Source organism: Triticum aestivum, chromosome 3B (genome assembly GCF_018294505.1).
Source record: "Triticum aestivum cultivar Chinese Spring chromosome 3B, IWGSC CS RefSeq v2.1, whole genome shotgun sequence".
In the NCBI taxonomy this organism is placed as follows: Eukaryota; Viridiplantae; Streptophyta; class Magnoliopsida; order Poales; family Poaceae; genus Triticum; species Triticum aestivum.
Window position 1 is genome coordinate 649,222,677 of NC_057801.1, and position 16,391 is coordinate 649,239,067.

The following is a 16,391-nucleotide window of genomic DNA, read 5'->3' on the forward strand; positions in this document are numbered from 1 at the left end:
AACACTCAACTCTCTCTCTCTCTCATAGGATTTGGATCTGGTGGAAAGAAGATTTGAGTGTAAAGCAAATTGGGGAAGGCTAGAGATCAAGATTCATATGGTAGGAATGGAATATCTTGGCCTCAACACATGAGTAGGTAGTTCTCTCTCAGAAATGGTAATTTGGAAGTGTAGGTTTGTTCTGATGGCTCTCTCCATGAATGAAGAGGAGGTGGAGGGGTATATATAGCCTCCACACAAAATCTAACCGTTGCACACAATTTACCAATCTCGGTGGGACCGAATCATCAAACTCGGTTGGACCGATTTAGTAAACCTAGTGACCGTTAGGATTTTCGGTGGGACCGAAATGCAACTCGGTAGGACCGATATGGTTAGGGTTAGGGTATAACATAATCTCGGTGAGACCGATTACACAAACTCGGTGAGACCGATTTTGGTAATAAGCTAACCATAGAGTTGGTCAGGCAAACTCGGTGGGACCGATTACTCAAACTCGGTGAGACCAATTTTGGTAATAAGTTAACCAAAGTTTGCATTGTAATCTCGGTAGGACCGATTGCTCAAACTCGGTAAGACCAATTTTGATAATGGACATACACAGAGAGATTACAACCCCATCTCGGTGGGACCGAGATCCCTATCGGTGAGACCGATTTGCCTAGGGTTTGTGGCAGTGGCTATGACATTTGAATTCGGTGGCGCCGGATAGAAAGAATCGGTATGACCGATTTTGACTTTAGGTTTAGGTCATATGTGTATGTGGGAAAGTAGTTGAGGGTTTTGGAGCATATCACTAAGCACTGTGGAGCAAGAAACTCATTAAGCAACACCTCATCCCTCCTTGATAGTATTGGCTTTTCCTATAGACTCAATGTGATCTTGGATCACTAAAATAGAAAATGAAGAGTCTTGAGCTTGAAGCTTGAGCCAATCCTTTGACCTTAGCATCTTGAAGGAGTTCCCACATCCTTTAATCCATGCCACTCCATTGTTGAACTTATCTGAAACATACTAGATAAAAGTGTTAGTCCAACAAGAGATATGTTGACATTAATTACCAAAACCACCTAGGGAGCACTTGTGCTTTCAATCTCCCCCTTTTTGATAATTGATGACAACATACATCAAAGCTTTAGATAAAGGTATAGAGAATAGCAAGTAAAGCTTTGGAAAGACATGTAACAAGCATAGGCTCCCCCTACATGTATGCAATCATGTGAATATGGAGTATAGAAGCATTTGAGAGCATAACCATGATAGAGTAGGCAATGTGTTACATGTATCTTGGCCATATGCATCAGAGCAAAGAATATTAAGGAAAATACCTTCATGCTCATGAGTCCTTCTTGCAAACAGTATGTACATCAGCAAGAATTCCTCATACACATGAGTGTGATGCATATACTTACCTTGTAGTCTTGAGTTGGCTTAGGGTGGAATGAACCTGCGTAAACAAGGTTAGATAACACAGATACATCTACTAGCCAGAGCAAACAGAAGAAACCACAAGAATACCAAGACTGGGATGACATGTAGAGAGTGAGTACTAAGTACCACATTGGATTAGACATGTCCCCAAGAGTAAAGATATGCAATGAATTTAAATGATTTATTTCCCTTAGATGTCTTGCTCCCCCTGAATCTAGCATGGGATACTGGGAGAAGATAGGGAACAGAAAATCAGAGCTGAAAGATGTAAATGAACAGAGCTAATGCAAGCTAATGCAAATGAGCACATATGAACATGTCTTTCCCCTCAATAAGACATGTGGCATCTCTCCTCTTGAACACCAAGCATCTGGGATCCTTGAGAAATACTTTCTACTTGAGTATCCTCTCCCCTTGGAGATCTCTTTGTCCCCCTGTGGAAGTGATACTCTCTCCCTTTGGAAGTAATATTCTATCTCTCCCTTTGGAAGTGATGAGCTTGGATGGTGATCTCTCTAAGTGATAAGCTTTGATGTGATCTCTCTCTCCCCCTTTGACATCAATTTCCAAGAAGGGCTTCTGGAATTTGTCGTGAATGGGTTTGATCCTTGAGTCACAGCACAAAGCATTTATAAAAATGTGATGCTTGTAGAGGACAAGATTCATTGAGTGGAGCCGGATCAGAAGAAACACAGAATAAGTGGCAAACTGTTTTTACTATTGTGAAATCGGTGGTACCGAGTGGTTTGCTTCGGTTGTACCGAAAGGATTCGGTTGGACCAAAAATAACAAATCAGTGAAACATAGTTCATCGCAGAGAAAAACACTTGTCACCTCAGCTCTCTAGACTAGTAAGATCTCACAAAGATTTGCAAGGAATTTACTGAATGATATGCAATGAATTGGATGCAGAAAATGCAGAGCAAACAAAAAGAAAAGACAGAAATCTAGATGAAGTTTTTTTTTGAATGGGGAAAGAAATATGCATGAGACAAATGCAAAAAAAACACTGAGAAGAACACAAGAGAACTTCATCTAGAGATGGTCGGCGACAAAGTCACCTATGTTAGAGTATATTGACTTAGGAGTCAAGTGAGATCACTTGATCATAGGTCATACTCATCGTTTAAGCTCAAAATGGGGTTACCATTTTTCGTTTAAGCATCTTGATGTATTCACATCTTGTCGAGTTGCTTTAGTTCATGACTCGGAGTAAAGCTTCTCTAAGATGGAACAACATACCTTGGTTGGTGGTGTTGACCATATAGTTGAACTTGTGTGGGTTGCTGGAGGTTGATGTAGCTCATCAAGAGTTGGGAGCACCACTTGGAATTTGAGTTCATCTACCTACATGGGTTAGTTCTTGCAAGGAAGAGCACTTGTATATCCAAATATGAAACTCAAACATAGAATTTGTCAAAGGATATGTTTGAATGGTTCGTGCTTCCTTGTCTTCAACCACCATAGTGTAGAGACTTGGTGATGTAGAGATTGCTCAAGATGTGAGTAGATTACAATCTCATGGAATTTGATTCAACCAAGTACCTACACGGGTTAGATAACATGCAAGATGCAAATATTTCCAAGACATGAGATTTTCATCATAAGAGAAATATCAAGGATTAGTCATAAGCTCATGTCTTGCATGTATCCGATGGAGTTTCTACTCCAAGTTTGAAGCATCAATGATGTTTAATTCTCCTCTCAACCTGCAAAATACTTTCTCATCAAGAGGTTTAGTGAAAATATCTGCCAATTGCTTTTCGGTGCGAACATGCTTAAGATCAATGTCACCCTTAGCAACATGATCTTGAATGAAATGATGACGGACTTCAACATGCTTAGTTCGAGAATGTTGCACGGGATTATGACCAATTTTGATAGCACTTTCATTGTCACAAAGCAATGGAACATGTTTCACACATATCCCATAATCTTAAAGAGTTTGGGTCATCCAAAGTAATTGAGCACAACATGAACCAGCGGCAATGTACTCCACTTCGGCGGTAGATAAGGATATCGAGTTTTGTTTCTTGGAGGACCAAGACACAAGAGATCTACCAAGAAATTGACAAGTACCCGAAGTGGACTTTCTATAAACCATGTCTTCGGCATAGTCCGAGTCGGAGTAGCCAACAAGATTGAAAGAGGACCTCTTAGGATACCTAATGCCAAAATTTGGTGTATGAATTAAGTATCTCACTATCCTTTTTACGGCCTTAAGATGACATTCTTTAGGAGCAGCTTGATATCTTGCACACATGCACACACTTAGCATGATATTGGGACGTGAAGCACATAGGTATAATAATGAACCAATCATAGAGCGATAAACCTTTTGATCAACCGGTTCACCATCTTTGGTCAAATCAAGATGTCCACTAGTAGGCATGGTGTAGACATACCTTTGCATTCTTGCATATTCAACTTCTTGAATAAGTCCTTAGTGTACTTCGTTTGAGAGACAAAAGTACCTTCCTTAGTTTTCTTGATTTGCAACCCAAGAAAGAATTTGATTTCACTCATCATTGACATCTCAAACTTCTCTGACATTAGCTTTCCAAACTTCTCACTAAAATGAGGGTTAGTTGATCCAAATATGGTATCATCAACATAAATTTGGCATACAAATAATTCTCCATTAACCCTTTTAGTAAAAAGTGTGGAGTCAATTTTCCCAATTTCAAATCCCTTTTCAAGAAGAAACTTAGTTAAGCATTTGTACCAAGCTCTAGGAGCTTGTTTAAGACCATAAAGGGCTTTACGAAGTTTATAGACATGATTGGGTTTCTTAGGATTGACAAAGCCGGGAGGTTGTTTAACATAAACTTCCTCCTCTATTTCTCCATTTAGAAAAGCACTTTTTATGTCCATTTGGTACAAGGTGATATCATGGTGATTAGCATAGGCAAGTAAGATGTGAATGGACTCAAGTCTAGCAACGGGAGCGTAAGTCTCACCATAGTCCATACCTTCGACTTGTGTGTAGCCTTGGGCGACGAGACGTGCTTTGTTGCGAACTACTTGTCCATCTTCATCTTGCTTGTTGCGGAACACCCATTTGGTACCGATGATGTTGTGGTTGTTGTCGGGCTTCTCAACCAATGTCCAAACTTGGTTTCTCCCAAAGTTTTGTAGCTCTTCATGCATAGCATTTATCCAATCTGGATCTTCCAACACTTCTTCTACCTTCATAGGTTCAATGCTAGAGATGAAAGAATAGTTTTCACAAAAGTTAACTAAACAAGTTTTAGAGCGAGTGATTCTCCCGGTTTGAATATCATTGTAGATTTGCTCGACGGGATGGTCTTTAGCAATTCTTGCTCGAACTCGTGAAAGCTTTTGCTTGGGTCTCGGTTGAACATCTTCTTCATCTTGTTCTTCTTCTTCTTCTTGATCTTCTTCATTGTTTCCGTTGTCGTTCTCTTGTCGTGGTGGAGAAGGAGGTTGTTGACGTTCTTGATGTACTTCCTCGTTTTCTTCATCTTGGTGTGTCCCACTTGTGGATGCTTCTGTATCAACTCTTGGTTCACCTTGTCGTGAAGTAGAAGCTTCCACTTGGACAGACGAGGTACTCTCCTTCACCTTCGTTGGACAAACCTTGCCAATAGACAAGTCTTGGATTGCTTCCGAAGGATCTTTGTCTCCTACATCAATTGGCAATTGCTCTACTTGCGAGCCGTTAGATTCATCAAACTTCACATCTACAGTCTCTTCAACCTTTCGGGTGAAATTGTTGTAGACACGGTAAGTGTGAGAGTTTGAGCCATAACCTAGTAGGAAACCTTCATGAGACTTAGTAGCAAATTTAGAACGACGATGCTTATCAAGAATGTAGCGCTTTAGGCCGAATACTCGAAAGTATCCAACTTGGGGTTTGTTACCGGTGAGGAGCTCGTATGCCGTCTTCCGAGTAGCTTGTGAAGATACAAGCGATTTGTTGCATGACAAGCTGTCTCAACCGCTTCTGCCCAAAAGTGCTTTGGCGTCTTGTACTCATCAAGCATCATTCTCGCCATTTCGATGAGCGTCCGGTTCTTCCTCTCAACAACTCCATTTTGTTGAGGTGTGTACGTATCCGAGAACTCGTGTGAAATCCCTTCTTCATCAAGAAAGGTGTCCACATTTTCGTTCTTGAACTCCGTTCCATTGTCATTGCGAACCTTCTTGACTTCACTTCAAACTGATTTTGGGACTTCCTAGCAAAGTTTTTGAAGATCTTTTGGACCTGTGATTTATCATCGAGAAAGAATACCCACGTAAATCTTGAAAAATCATCAACTATAACTAGACCAAAGAATTTCCACCGAGGCTTTCGTACGCGTTGGGACCAAAGAGATCCATGTGAAGTAGCTCAAGTGGCCTCCTTGTGGTCATGATGTTCTTCACGGGATGCCTTCCTCCAACCTGTTTACCTGCTTGACAAGCACTGCAAAGTCTATCCTTATCAAATATGACATCGTTAACACCAAGGATATGATTCCCTTTAATAAGCTTGTCAAGATTTTTCATGCCAACGTGACCTAGTCGTTTATGCCATAACCAACCTTTTGAAGATTTAGCAATGAAGCAAGTTTTAGGTTGAGCCTTTTTTGTGAAATCAACAATGTAAAGATCACCTCTACGTATGCCGGTAAAGACCATTTTATGATTGTCTCGACGAAACACTTGGCAATCTACTTCAGTAAATAGGACATTGAAACCGAAATCAACAAGTCTAGATATTGAAAGTAAGTTGTAGCCAAGAGATTCAACGAGCATGACATTTTGTATGGAGCTATCATGTGATATGGCCACCTTACTGAGGCCAACCACCTTACCCTTTGAGTTGTCACCGAAAGTGACATACTTTCGAGGACTATCATTTTCAGCAAGCTCACGAAACATGTCTTTATCCCCAGTCATGTGATCGGTACATCCACTGTCAAGGACCCATTCCTCTCCTCCTGCCATATATCCCCGAAGATTTTCCATAAGACCAAAATGTCTCATTGCATCATCAAGATCAAAGTCATCATCATCATCCTCATCATAGTATCCATGTTCAACATCGTCATGTGGTGGATCAATTCCTAGTGAGAGTGATTCATTAGTATGAGTTTGACAATAATCTTGCTTATTAAATCTTATAGCTTTGGAAATAATATCACTAATAATTCCAACATTTCCTTTGGCACGCATAAGATTTGTAAGTTCAAATAGACAGTTGCCAAACATAGGATCATTGGAATTCATCTTACTCAAGGCAATAGACTTATGAAGAATTTCATCCAGATTTTTCACAGAATAATTAGGGAATCGTTCCTCAAGAAATTTCCATATAGTGTAGGCACACTCAAGAGTAGGCAGTTTTCCAATCAAGTTTCTAGGCAAGCCTCTAGTGATAAGATTAACAGTTCTAACATTTCTAATCATGTCAATCGACTCATCAAGGGTAGGATGCATAGGATCAACACAAGGTGCACAAGGACTAGCAATGTACTTGTTCAAATGATATTGATTGAAGATTACAAGAATCTCATTTTTCCACTCATGAAAATACTCTCCATCAAGTATAGGCACTCTATGTCTAAGACTCCCCAAAGTAGACTCATCCATCTTCCTCCAATGGTGATTAAACCAAAGCAATGGAGACCAATGCTCTGATACCACCTGTAGGACCTTGAGAAGAGGTGTATAGAGGGGGGGTGATTAGACACTTAGTACCAAAGTTGCAGATTTTAACAATTTTAAGTTTAAGTGGAGTTTAGGCACAAGTTTAACATTCACAACATATAGCAAGCAAGCATGCAAAGAGTATATGAGCAGCGGAAAGTAAAGCATGCAACTTGCAAGAATGTAAAGGGAAGGGTTTTGGAGGATTCAAACGCAATTGGAGACACGGATGTTTTTGGCGTGGTTCCGATAGGTGGTGCTATCGTACATCCACGTTGATGGAGACTTCAACCCACGAAGGGTAACGGTTGCACGAGTCCACGGAGGGCTCCACCCACGAAGGGTCCATGAAGAAGCAACCTTGTCTATCCCACCATGGCCGTCGCCCATGAAGGACTTGCCTCACTAGTGGTAGATCTTCACGAAGTAGGCGATCTCCTTGCCCTTACAAACTCCTTGGTTCAACTCCACAATCTTGTCGGAGGCTCCCAAGTGACACCTAGCCAATCTAGGAGACACCACTCTCCAAGAAGTAACAAATCGTGCGTTCATGATGAACTCCTTGCTCTTGTGCTTCAAATGACAGTCTCTCCAACACTCAACTCTCTCTCATAGGATTTGGATCTGGTGGAAAGAAGATTTGAGTGGAAAGCAACTTGGGGAAGGCTAGAGATCAAGATTCATATGGTAGGAATGGAATATCTTGGCCTCAACACATGAGTAGGTAGTTCTCTCTCAGAAATGGTAATTTGGAAGTGTAGGTTTGTTCTGATGGCTCTCTCCACGAATGAAGAGGAGGTGGAGGGGTATATATAGCCTCCACACAAAATCTAACCGTTACACACAATTTACCAATCTCGGTGGGACCGAATCATCAAACTCGGTCAGATCGATTTAGTAAACCTAGTGACCGTTAGGATTCTTGGTAGGACCGATATGGTTAGGGTTAGGGCATAACGTAATTTCGGTGAGACCGATTACACAAACTCGGTGAGACCGATTTTGGTAATAAGCTAACCAGAGAGTTGGTCAGGCAAACTCGGTGGGACCGATTACTCAAACTCGGTGAGACCGATTTTGGTAATAAGTTAACCAGAAAGTTTGCATTGTAATCTCGGTAGGACCGATTGCTCAAACTCGATAAGACTGATTTTGATAATGGACATACACAGAGAGATTACAACCCCATCTCGGTGAGACCGAGATCCCTATCGGTGAGACCAATTTGCCTAGGGTTTGTGGCAGTGGCTATGACATTTGAACTAAGTGGCGCCGGATAGAAAGAATCGGTATGACCTATTTTGACTTTAGGTTTAGGTCATATGTGGATGTGGGAAAGTAGTTGAGGGTTTTGGAGCATATCACTAAGCACTGTGGAGCAAGAAACTCATTAAGCAACACCTCATCCCTCCTTGATAGTATTGGCTTTTCCTATAGACTCAATGTGATCTTGGATCACTAAAATAGAAAATGAAGAGTCTTGAGCTTGATGCTTGAGCCAATCCTTTGTCCTTAGCATCTTGAAGGAGTTCCCACATCCTTTAGTCCATGCCACTCCATTGTTGAACTTATCTGAAACATACTAGATAAAAGTGTTAGTCCAACAAGAGATATGTTGACATTAGTTACCAAAACCACCTAGGGAGCACTTGTGCTTTCAGAAGCTCGGGATTCACCCGATGCAGTCATCGGTACATTTCGAGTTAATTCCATTCCCGCACTTGTGTTATTTGATACTGGTGCATCACATTCATTCATCTCAAAAGCATTTGTGGATAAGCATGGGTTAGCCACCATGACTCTTAGTAATCCCTTAGTAATTTCTTCACCGAAGGCAGAAATGAGAAGTAGCAAGGGATGCTTTGACCTATCCTTGACCTTGGGAAGTTCCACACTCCCCACAAATCTTATTGTCTTGAACTCGGAAGGGTTGGACGTGATCTTAGGCATGGACTGGTTAGTCACATATAAAGTAAGTATCAACTGTCCAGAGAGGTATATCTCTCTCAGCAACTTGGAAGGGAAATGATTCAAGATCATCTGCAAGAGCAAGACAAAGGCATCCGTGCTCAACTCTCTTAAAGTGGCCAACCTGGATCATGTCCCAGTTGTACGGGAGTACCCAGATGTATTTCCCGAGGATCTACCTGGAATGCTACCTGACAGGGACATTGAGTTTGTAATTGACTTGATCCCCGGTACATCACCTATGTCTAAGAGACCATATAGGTTGCCCGCACATGAGCTTGCAGAACTTAAGAAGCAGATTCGTGAGTTGCAAGAAAAAGGGTTTATTCGTCCAAGTTATTCACCATGGGGAGCTCCAATCCTATTTGTGAAGAAGAAAGATGGTAGCTTCAGAATGTGTGTCCACTATGGTTCTCTTAACGAGGTCACCATCAAGAATAAGTACCCGCTACCCATGATCAATGATCTATTTGATCAACTTCAAGGGGCAAAAATCTTCTCAAAGATCGATTTGCGATCTGGTTACCATCAGTTGAAAATCAGAGAGCAGGATATACCCAAGATAGCTTTTCGCACAAGATATGGACTGTATGAGTTCACGGTTATGTCATTTGGTCTGACCAATGCCCCCGCATACTTCATGCATATGATGAATAAGGTATTCATGGAATTCCTTGACAAGTTTGTCATTGCATTCATCAATGATGTTCTTGTATTTTCCAAGAACGAGAAGGAGCATGAGGAACATCTTCGCCAAGTGTTGGAAAAGCTAAGAGAGCATAAGTTGTATGCCAAGTTCAGTAAATGTGAGTTTTGGTTGAAGGAAGTGGGATTCCTAGGACACGTTGTCTCTGGAGATGGAGTAGCAGTTGATTCTGCTAAAGTTGAGGCCGTCACCGGTTGGAAGTCACCTACTTCAGTTGCTGAGATTCGTAGTTCCCTTGGACTTGCCGGATATTACCGTAGGTTCATTGAAAATTTCTCCAAGATTGCCAGGCCTATGACTGAGTTGCTTAAGAAGGATAAGAAGTTCCAGTGGACCGAGGCATGTGAAGCCAGCTTTCGGGAGCTTAAGGAGAAATTAGTGACAGCCCTAGTGCTGATTTTACCGGATATTCATAAGGAATTTCGGGTCTATTGCGATGCTTCACGACAAGGACTTGGAGGTGTACTTATGCAGGATGGCAAGGTAGTAGCTTATGCATCACGGCAGCTTAGGCCGCACGAGCTTAACTATCCTACTCATGACCTGGAGTTAGCTGCAGTGGTACATGCCCTCAAGACTTGGAGACACTATCTTATTGGGAATCATTGTGGCATTTTCACAGATCACAAGAGTTTGAAATATATCTTCACTCAGAAGGAGCTTAATCTCAGGCAAAGGAGATGGTTAGAACTTATCCATGATTATGATCTGAGTATAAATTATCATCCAGGCAAGGCGAATGTTGTCGCAGACGCATTGAGCCATAAGGGACATCTCAACTACCTCACCGCTCATGTTGTCTCACCCCACTTGCTGGAAGAATTTAAGCAGTTGAACATGGAATTTGTGCCTAAAGGGTTCTTAGCCACCTTGGAGGTCAAATCCACATTGTTGGAGAGAATCAAGGAAGCACAAAAGGATGATAAGGAATTTGATAAGATTCGTGACCGAATCCATGAAGGAAAATCCGAGGACTTCATAGAGGATGAACATGGAACACTTTGGTTTGAGTCATGTATTTGCGTACCTAACAATGAGGAGATTAAGAGGATGGTTCTACAGGAGGCACATGATTCTCCGTACTCTATTCACCCAGGCAGCACTAAGATGTATCTTGATTTGAAAGAGCAATTTTGGTGGCCAAATATGAAGCGAGAGATAGCAGAATATATTGCCATCTGTGATGTATGTCAGCGAGTCAAGGCTGAACATCAGAAGCCTGCAGGGTTGCTTCAACCTTTACTGATACCCGATTGGAAGTGGGACAAAATTGGTATGGACTTTATCACCGGTTTGCCTCGGACTCGGTCTGGATATGACTCCATTTGGGTAATTGTGGACCGCTTGACAAAGGTTGCTCACTTCATTCCTGTGAAGATGACCTATACCAGTGCTAAGTTGGCCGAGATTTACATGACACAGATTGTATGCTTACATGGTGTACCCCGCAAGATCGTGTCAGATCGAGGCACTCAATTTACCTCAAAATTCTGGCATCAGCTCCATGAGTCACTTGGAACCAAGCTTGAGTTCAGCACGACTTTTCACCCGCAGACGGATGGACAAACTGAGAGGGTTAATCGGATTTTGGAGGACATGTTACGTGCATGTGCACTTGACTACAGTTCCAGTTGGGATGACAATTTGCCATATGCTGGGTTCTCCTATAATAATAGTTATCAAGCCAGTCTGAAGATGGCACCGTTTGAGGCACTCTATGGCAGGAAGTGCAGAACCCCTTTGATGTGGAGTGAAGTGGGGGAACGTCAACTCTTTGGGCCTGACTTGATTCGAGATGCCGAAGAGAAGGTCATGTTGATCAAGGATCGACTGAAGATCGCCCAGTCTCGACAAAAGAGTTATGTTGATGCCAAGTGCAAGGATGTGGAATATGCACCTGGAGACAGGGCATACCTTCGAGTATCGCCACTTCGTGGTGTTAAGAGGTTTGGAATCAAAGGGAAGTTGGCACTACGCTTTGTGGGACCCTACAAGATTCTAGAACGTAGAGGAGAAGTAGCATATCAGCTAGAACTACCAGAAACTCTGTCAGGAGTTCATGATGTATTTCACGTCTCGCAGTTGAAGAAGTGTCATACTGAATTGGCAGATATTCCTTTGAATGACACGGTTCCTTTGGAGGCAATTCAGTTGGAGAAGGACCTCACATATGGAGAGAAGCCTATCAAAATTCTTGATACAGCAGAGCGAGTCACCCGCACCAAGACGATCAAGTTATACAAAGTTCAGTGGAGTCATCATACCGAGGAAGAAGCCAATTGGGAGCGAGAAGAAGATTTGCGAGCGGATCATCCACATCCTTTCTCTAGCTAGCTGAATCTCGGGGTCGAGATTCTTTTTAAGGGGAGTAGGTTTGTAACATCCCAAATTTTCAATTTGGAATGTTATATTAAAGCATGAGCATCTTGCACAATTTGTTCATCATTTGAATAATTGTAATTTGCATTTTAGTATTTATCAGAACAATAGATTATATAAACTGAAATTACATTTTTGGAAACTTAGTTATGTCCATAAGGCATCTAATATAAGTAAGTGCATGCATACTATTTTTTTAGTTCGGAGTATACTTATACTAGACTCCAAATAATAAATATGTTATGCGAAAATTTTTATTTTATGTTTCCTTTAACTTTCCTACCCATTTAGAACATTATTAGTAGTCCTAATCTAATTAGCTCACGGCCCACTCTTAATTCCTAAGCCACATATGCAAGCAACGCTAGGAGTTGGACCTACAGGCATACGAGCTACGTCTCAACACATGCAGCACCGGCCCAGGTCCTCTTCACCATTTTTTTTCTCTCTTTCCGTTTTCTTCAATCTCCTCACGACCCGACCTGGTCGTTCGTCCCCAACCTCTCGTCCAACGCAGGGAACGAACCAGCGCCCCACTCACCCTGCCTGACTCCTCCCCTCCTTCACGTCGCCTTAATTCCGCTCTGAACGGATTCCTCACACCCTCCGTAACTCTTAACCTTCCGTTACCCGCACTAGAACGAGCCCTAATGGCCATTAGAGCACCAGAAACAGCAGCTATAACTCCGACGACGCCCTGCGTCGTTTCGACCTTCCCTGCATCCTATAAAAGGTCCCCTCCCCTCACAGCTCTCTCCTTGTCCGAACCCCTCTCCTTTGGGAGCTTATACCCCTACTCATCGTCGTGAATTGTTCACCGGAGTTGTCTGACACTGCTGCTGTTCGTGGAAGGTTCCGGCGAGTTCGAGGTGAAGCAGACATTCTAACTCTTCCATCCTTCGTATCTCTATCTTGCGCATCTTATGGACCCTGTTTTCTTTTGAAAAATCGCAGCCGGAGCACGAGTTCTTCGTTGTCTGATTTCGGCCGGAGTTGCGCCCAACTCCGGCGACATCTAGCAGCCACCTGAAGGCGAACCAGGAGCCGACGTCGTGTCGTGGAGACTCACCCTGACTTCCTATCCCCCGTCCACTTCTCTACCATTGCCGGAGCCACCGTCACCAGCCATCTCCATCTCCGGTGAGGCCAGCCCTCTTTCTCTGTTAAAAAAAAAACGAAACAGTATTAGCCTATAGAATTCTGCCACGTGGCGACTCTTTTTCTTACCTCGTTTCTTTTCCAAGAAATTAGCCCAACATAGAAAAATCATATCTTTTAAACCGCTTATCCAAATTTGACAAATAAGATATCCCTGGATAGCTGCGGACCTCTAGTTTATTGCAAAAATTAGAAATGTCACTTTTGCGTAAATTAAAATCTCATTTTCATTTGAATGAGAATTTGAGTATTTTTACTATATCTTTTATTCTGTAAATGATATGAAAAGGTTTTATATATGAAAATTGGTCTTTGGAACCGTACCAATCTGCTAGAATGCATAGAATATTTTTTCAGTAATGTTTGGTTACTGTTTTAGCACAATACCCTGATTTTGACCTCCTTTGTTCATCCATTAATAAACTCGTTAAACTAAAATTTGTTTCATTGTTAAAACCATTATATTGATCCGTAGAAAACCTTTCTGGTTAGTTGTTGTCGTCATAAAAATTTAGAGTTAGAAAATTATTAATTAGTTTATTAACGCAAACTATATACCATTCATTTGAACCGATCCAATTGCACAAAACTTGAGTCATATGTAGTTAACTTGCTAGGGTCGTTTGGCATGAATTGTGATTTGGATGGTTTTGCTTGAGCACTTCTTATGTGAATGTTGATGTGTGGAGTGTCTTACTCAAGTAATTTTGTTGCGTTAGATTGTGACGAGTGCGAAGGTGAATTCTACGAGGAGGTAGAACCGTGTTGCTGCGAGTCAGAAGGCAAGTTGCAACCTTGACCATATTCATCCCATGTTTTTATCTTGCATTGATTTTTTTAAAATCAATTAGCATGCATGTGTTGGTTTTTATGTTTCTATTTTGCAAATATTTTACTAGTAGTAAAGCCCTAGGAACCAATGCTATTGGACTATACGCTTAGCCATGCTTGTAGTTGGGGTGGACCAAATATTTTGAAAATACAAACTTGTTCCTTTGGAACAATGATTTAGAAAATATATTTTTTTGAAAAGCAAAACTATATTATTTTCAACTCCTACTCCCTGGGCGGAATGGTATGACTGGAGCGTCTACAAGTGATTGCGACCATCGGGGTCTTGATGTGAATGCGCCCGACTGGGGTCTAGCACACAGGTTTTTGGTGGGGACTGCCGTCCAGGGGAATGAGATCTTTCAAGAACAATTTGATGTAGCTTCCAGTACAGCCACATGCAACTATGGGCTCTAGCTTAGCTTAGTACTAACAGGAAACCTTTACCTCAGGACCGCCATCGGAGAGGGGCTTTCATTGCCTAAGTTGCGGGCGGTTTGGTTAGGTATAGGGGGTTGTTACGGAAAGGCTTCGTCACAATTTTTTCCTAGTCGTACATCTAAGTGTGTAACGGTAAACGGGGTTGGTTGTGTCATGTGGGGAACGTGTACGACCTCTGCAGAGGGTTTAACCTAATCGATTAGTCGTGCCCCCCGGTTACGGGCAATTTTGAGCAACTGAAGACTTGGACTGAAGAAGAATCTCCCCTCTCTTTTCTTAAATCTATTTTTTTAACGGGTTAGGTGGAAGTTAAACACAGCGGGGTGTTTTACTTTAACCTGTCAAAAAAAATATTTTTATTGAACCTTGGTGCGGATATCCAAGTATTCACTTTAACTCTATGTTTTAAACTAAAAAAATGTTTATCGAAACTTGATTTCTTTTCTTTTTCTTTATAGTGTAGGGGGAAAATTGGTTTTCTGCAAATAAACCCTAGACTCTTGTCCAGCATGACTATTTGTTATCACCTTTGTTGCAACTTGCAAGTACATTCAAAGTACTTACCTGTACATGTCATGTGCAGATGATGAGTGACGAGATAGGGCTACAGAGCTACACTCAACTAGCCTTGTGGCGATTGATGGGTTCAGGATTATTATTATGTTATTTGCTTCCGCTATGTAACTCAGCCTTCAGCTGAGAGAGTTGTAATAAATTGAACTTTGGATCTTCGATGTAATAAAATGACATTTGTGCTCGATATTCATATTTGTACTGGGTGTGCCAGCTTTTGATCCAGGGATAGCACAGAAAGCTCAGAAGATTTGGACCCCATGGGTTCGGGTCGTTACATTTGGCAACTTTTTATACTATTTTTGGGACTAACATATTGATCCAGTGCCCAGTGCCAGTTCCTGTCTGTTGCATGTTTTATGTTTTACAGAAAACCCATATAAAACGGAGTCCAAATGGAATAAAAACGGATGGAGATTTTTTTGCAATATTTATGAATTTTAGGAAGTAGAATCAACGCGAGACGATGCCCGAGGGGGCCATGAGGCAGGGGCGCGCCCCAGGGGGTCAGGCGCGCCCTGGGACCTCGTGGCCACCCCGTAAGGCGGTTGGTGCCCTTCTTTCTATGCAAGAAAGCCAATATCCGGATAGAAATCGTTTCCAAAATACAACCCAATCGGAGTTACGGATCTCCGGAAATATAAAAAAGTGAAAGGGCAGAATCAGGAATGCGGAAACAGAGAGAGACAGAGAGATAGATCCAATCCGGAGGGGCTCTCGCCACTCCCATGCCATGGAGGCCATGGACCAGAGGGGAAACCCTTCTCCCATCTAGGGAGAAGGTCAAGGAAGAAGAAGAAGAAGGGGGGCTCTCCCCCCTCTCTCCTGGTGGCACCAGAACACCGGCGGGGACATCATCATCACCGCGATCTACACCAACACCGTCGTCACCTTCACCAACATCTCCATCATCTCTCCCCATCTATATTCAGCGGTCCACTCTCCTGCAACCCGTTGTAACCCTACTTGAACATGGTGATTTATGCTTCATATTATTATCCAATGATGTGTTGCCATCCTATGGTGTCTGAGTAGATTTTCGTTGTCCTTTTGGTAATTGGTGAATTGCTATGATTGGTTTAATTTGCTTGTGGTTATGTTGTTGTCCTTTGGTGCCGATCATATGAGCGTGCACGTGGATCACACCATAGGGTTAGTTGTATGTTGATGGGACTGTATTGGAGAGCAAGAGTGACAGAAGATTCGACCTAGCATAGAAATTGATGCATACGGGATTGAAGGGGGGCCA

At 42.1% G+C, this 16,391-nt stretch overlaps 1 long non-coding RNA gene across 1 annotated transcript; it reads left to right on the plus strand.

Moving 5' to 3' along the window:
• The first annotated feature begins 12,571 nt into the window (after positions 1-12,571).
• On the plus strand, positions 12,572-14,118 carry LOC123065948 (uncharacterized). The gene is made up of 3 exons (XR_006431188.1): positions 12,572-13,008; positions 13,094-13,279; positions 14,017-14,118. It is a non-coding gene; the product is annotated as an uncharacterized lncRNA (long non-coding RNA).
• Positions 14,119-16,391: the final 2,273 nt, after the last annotated feature.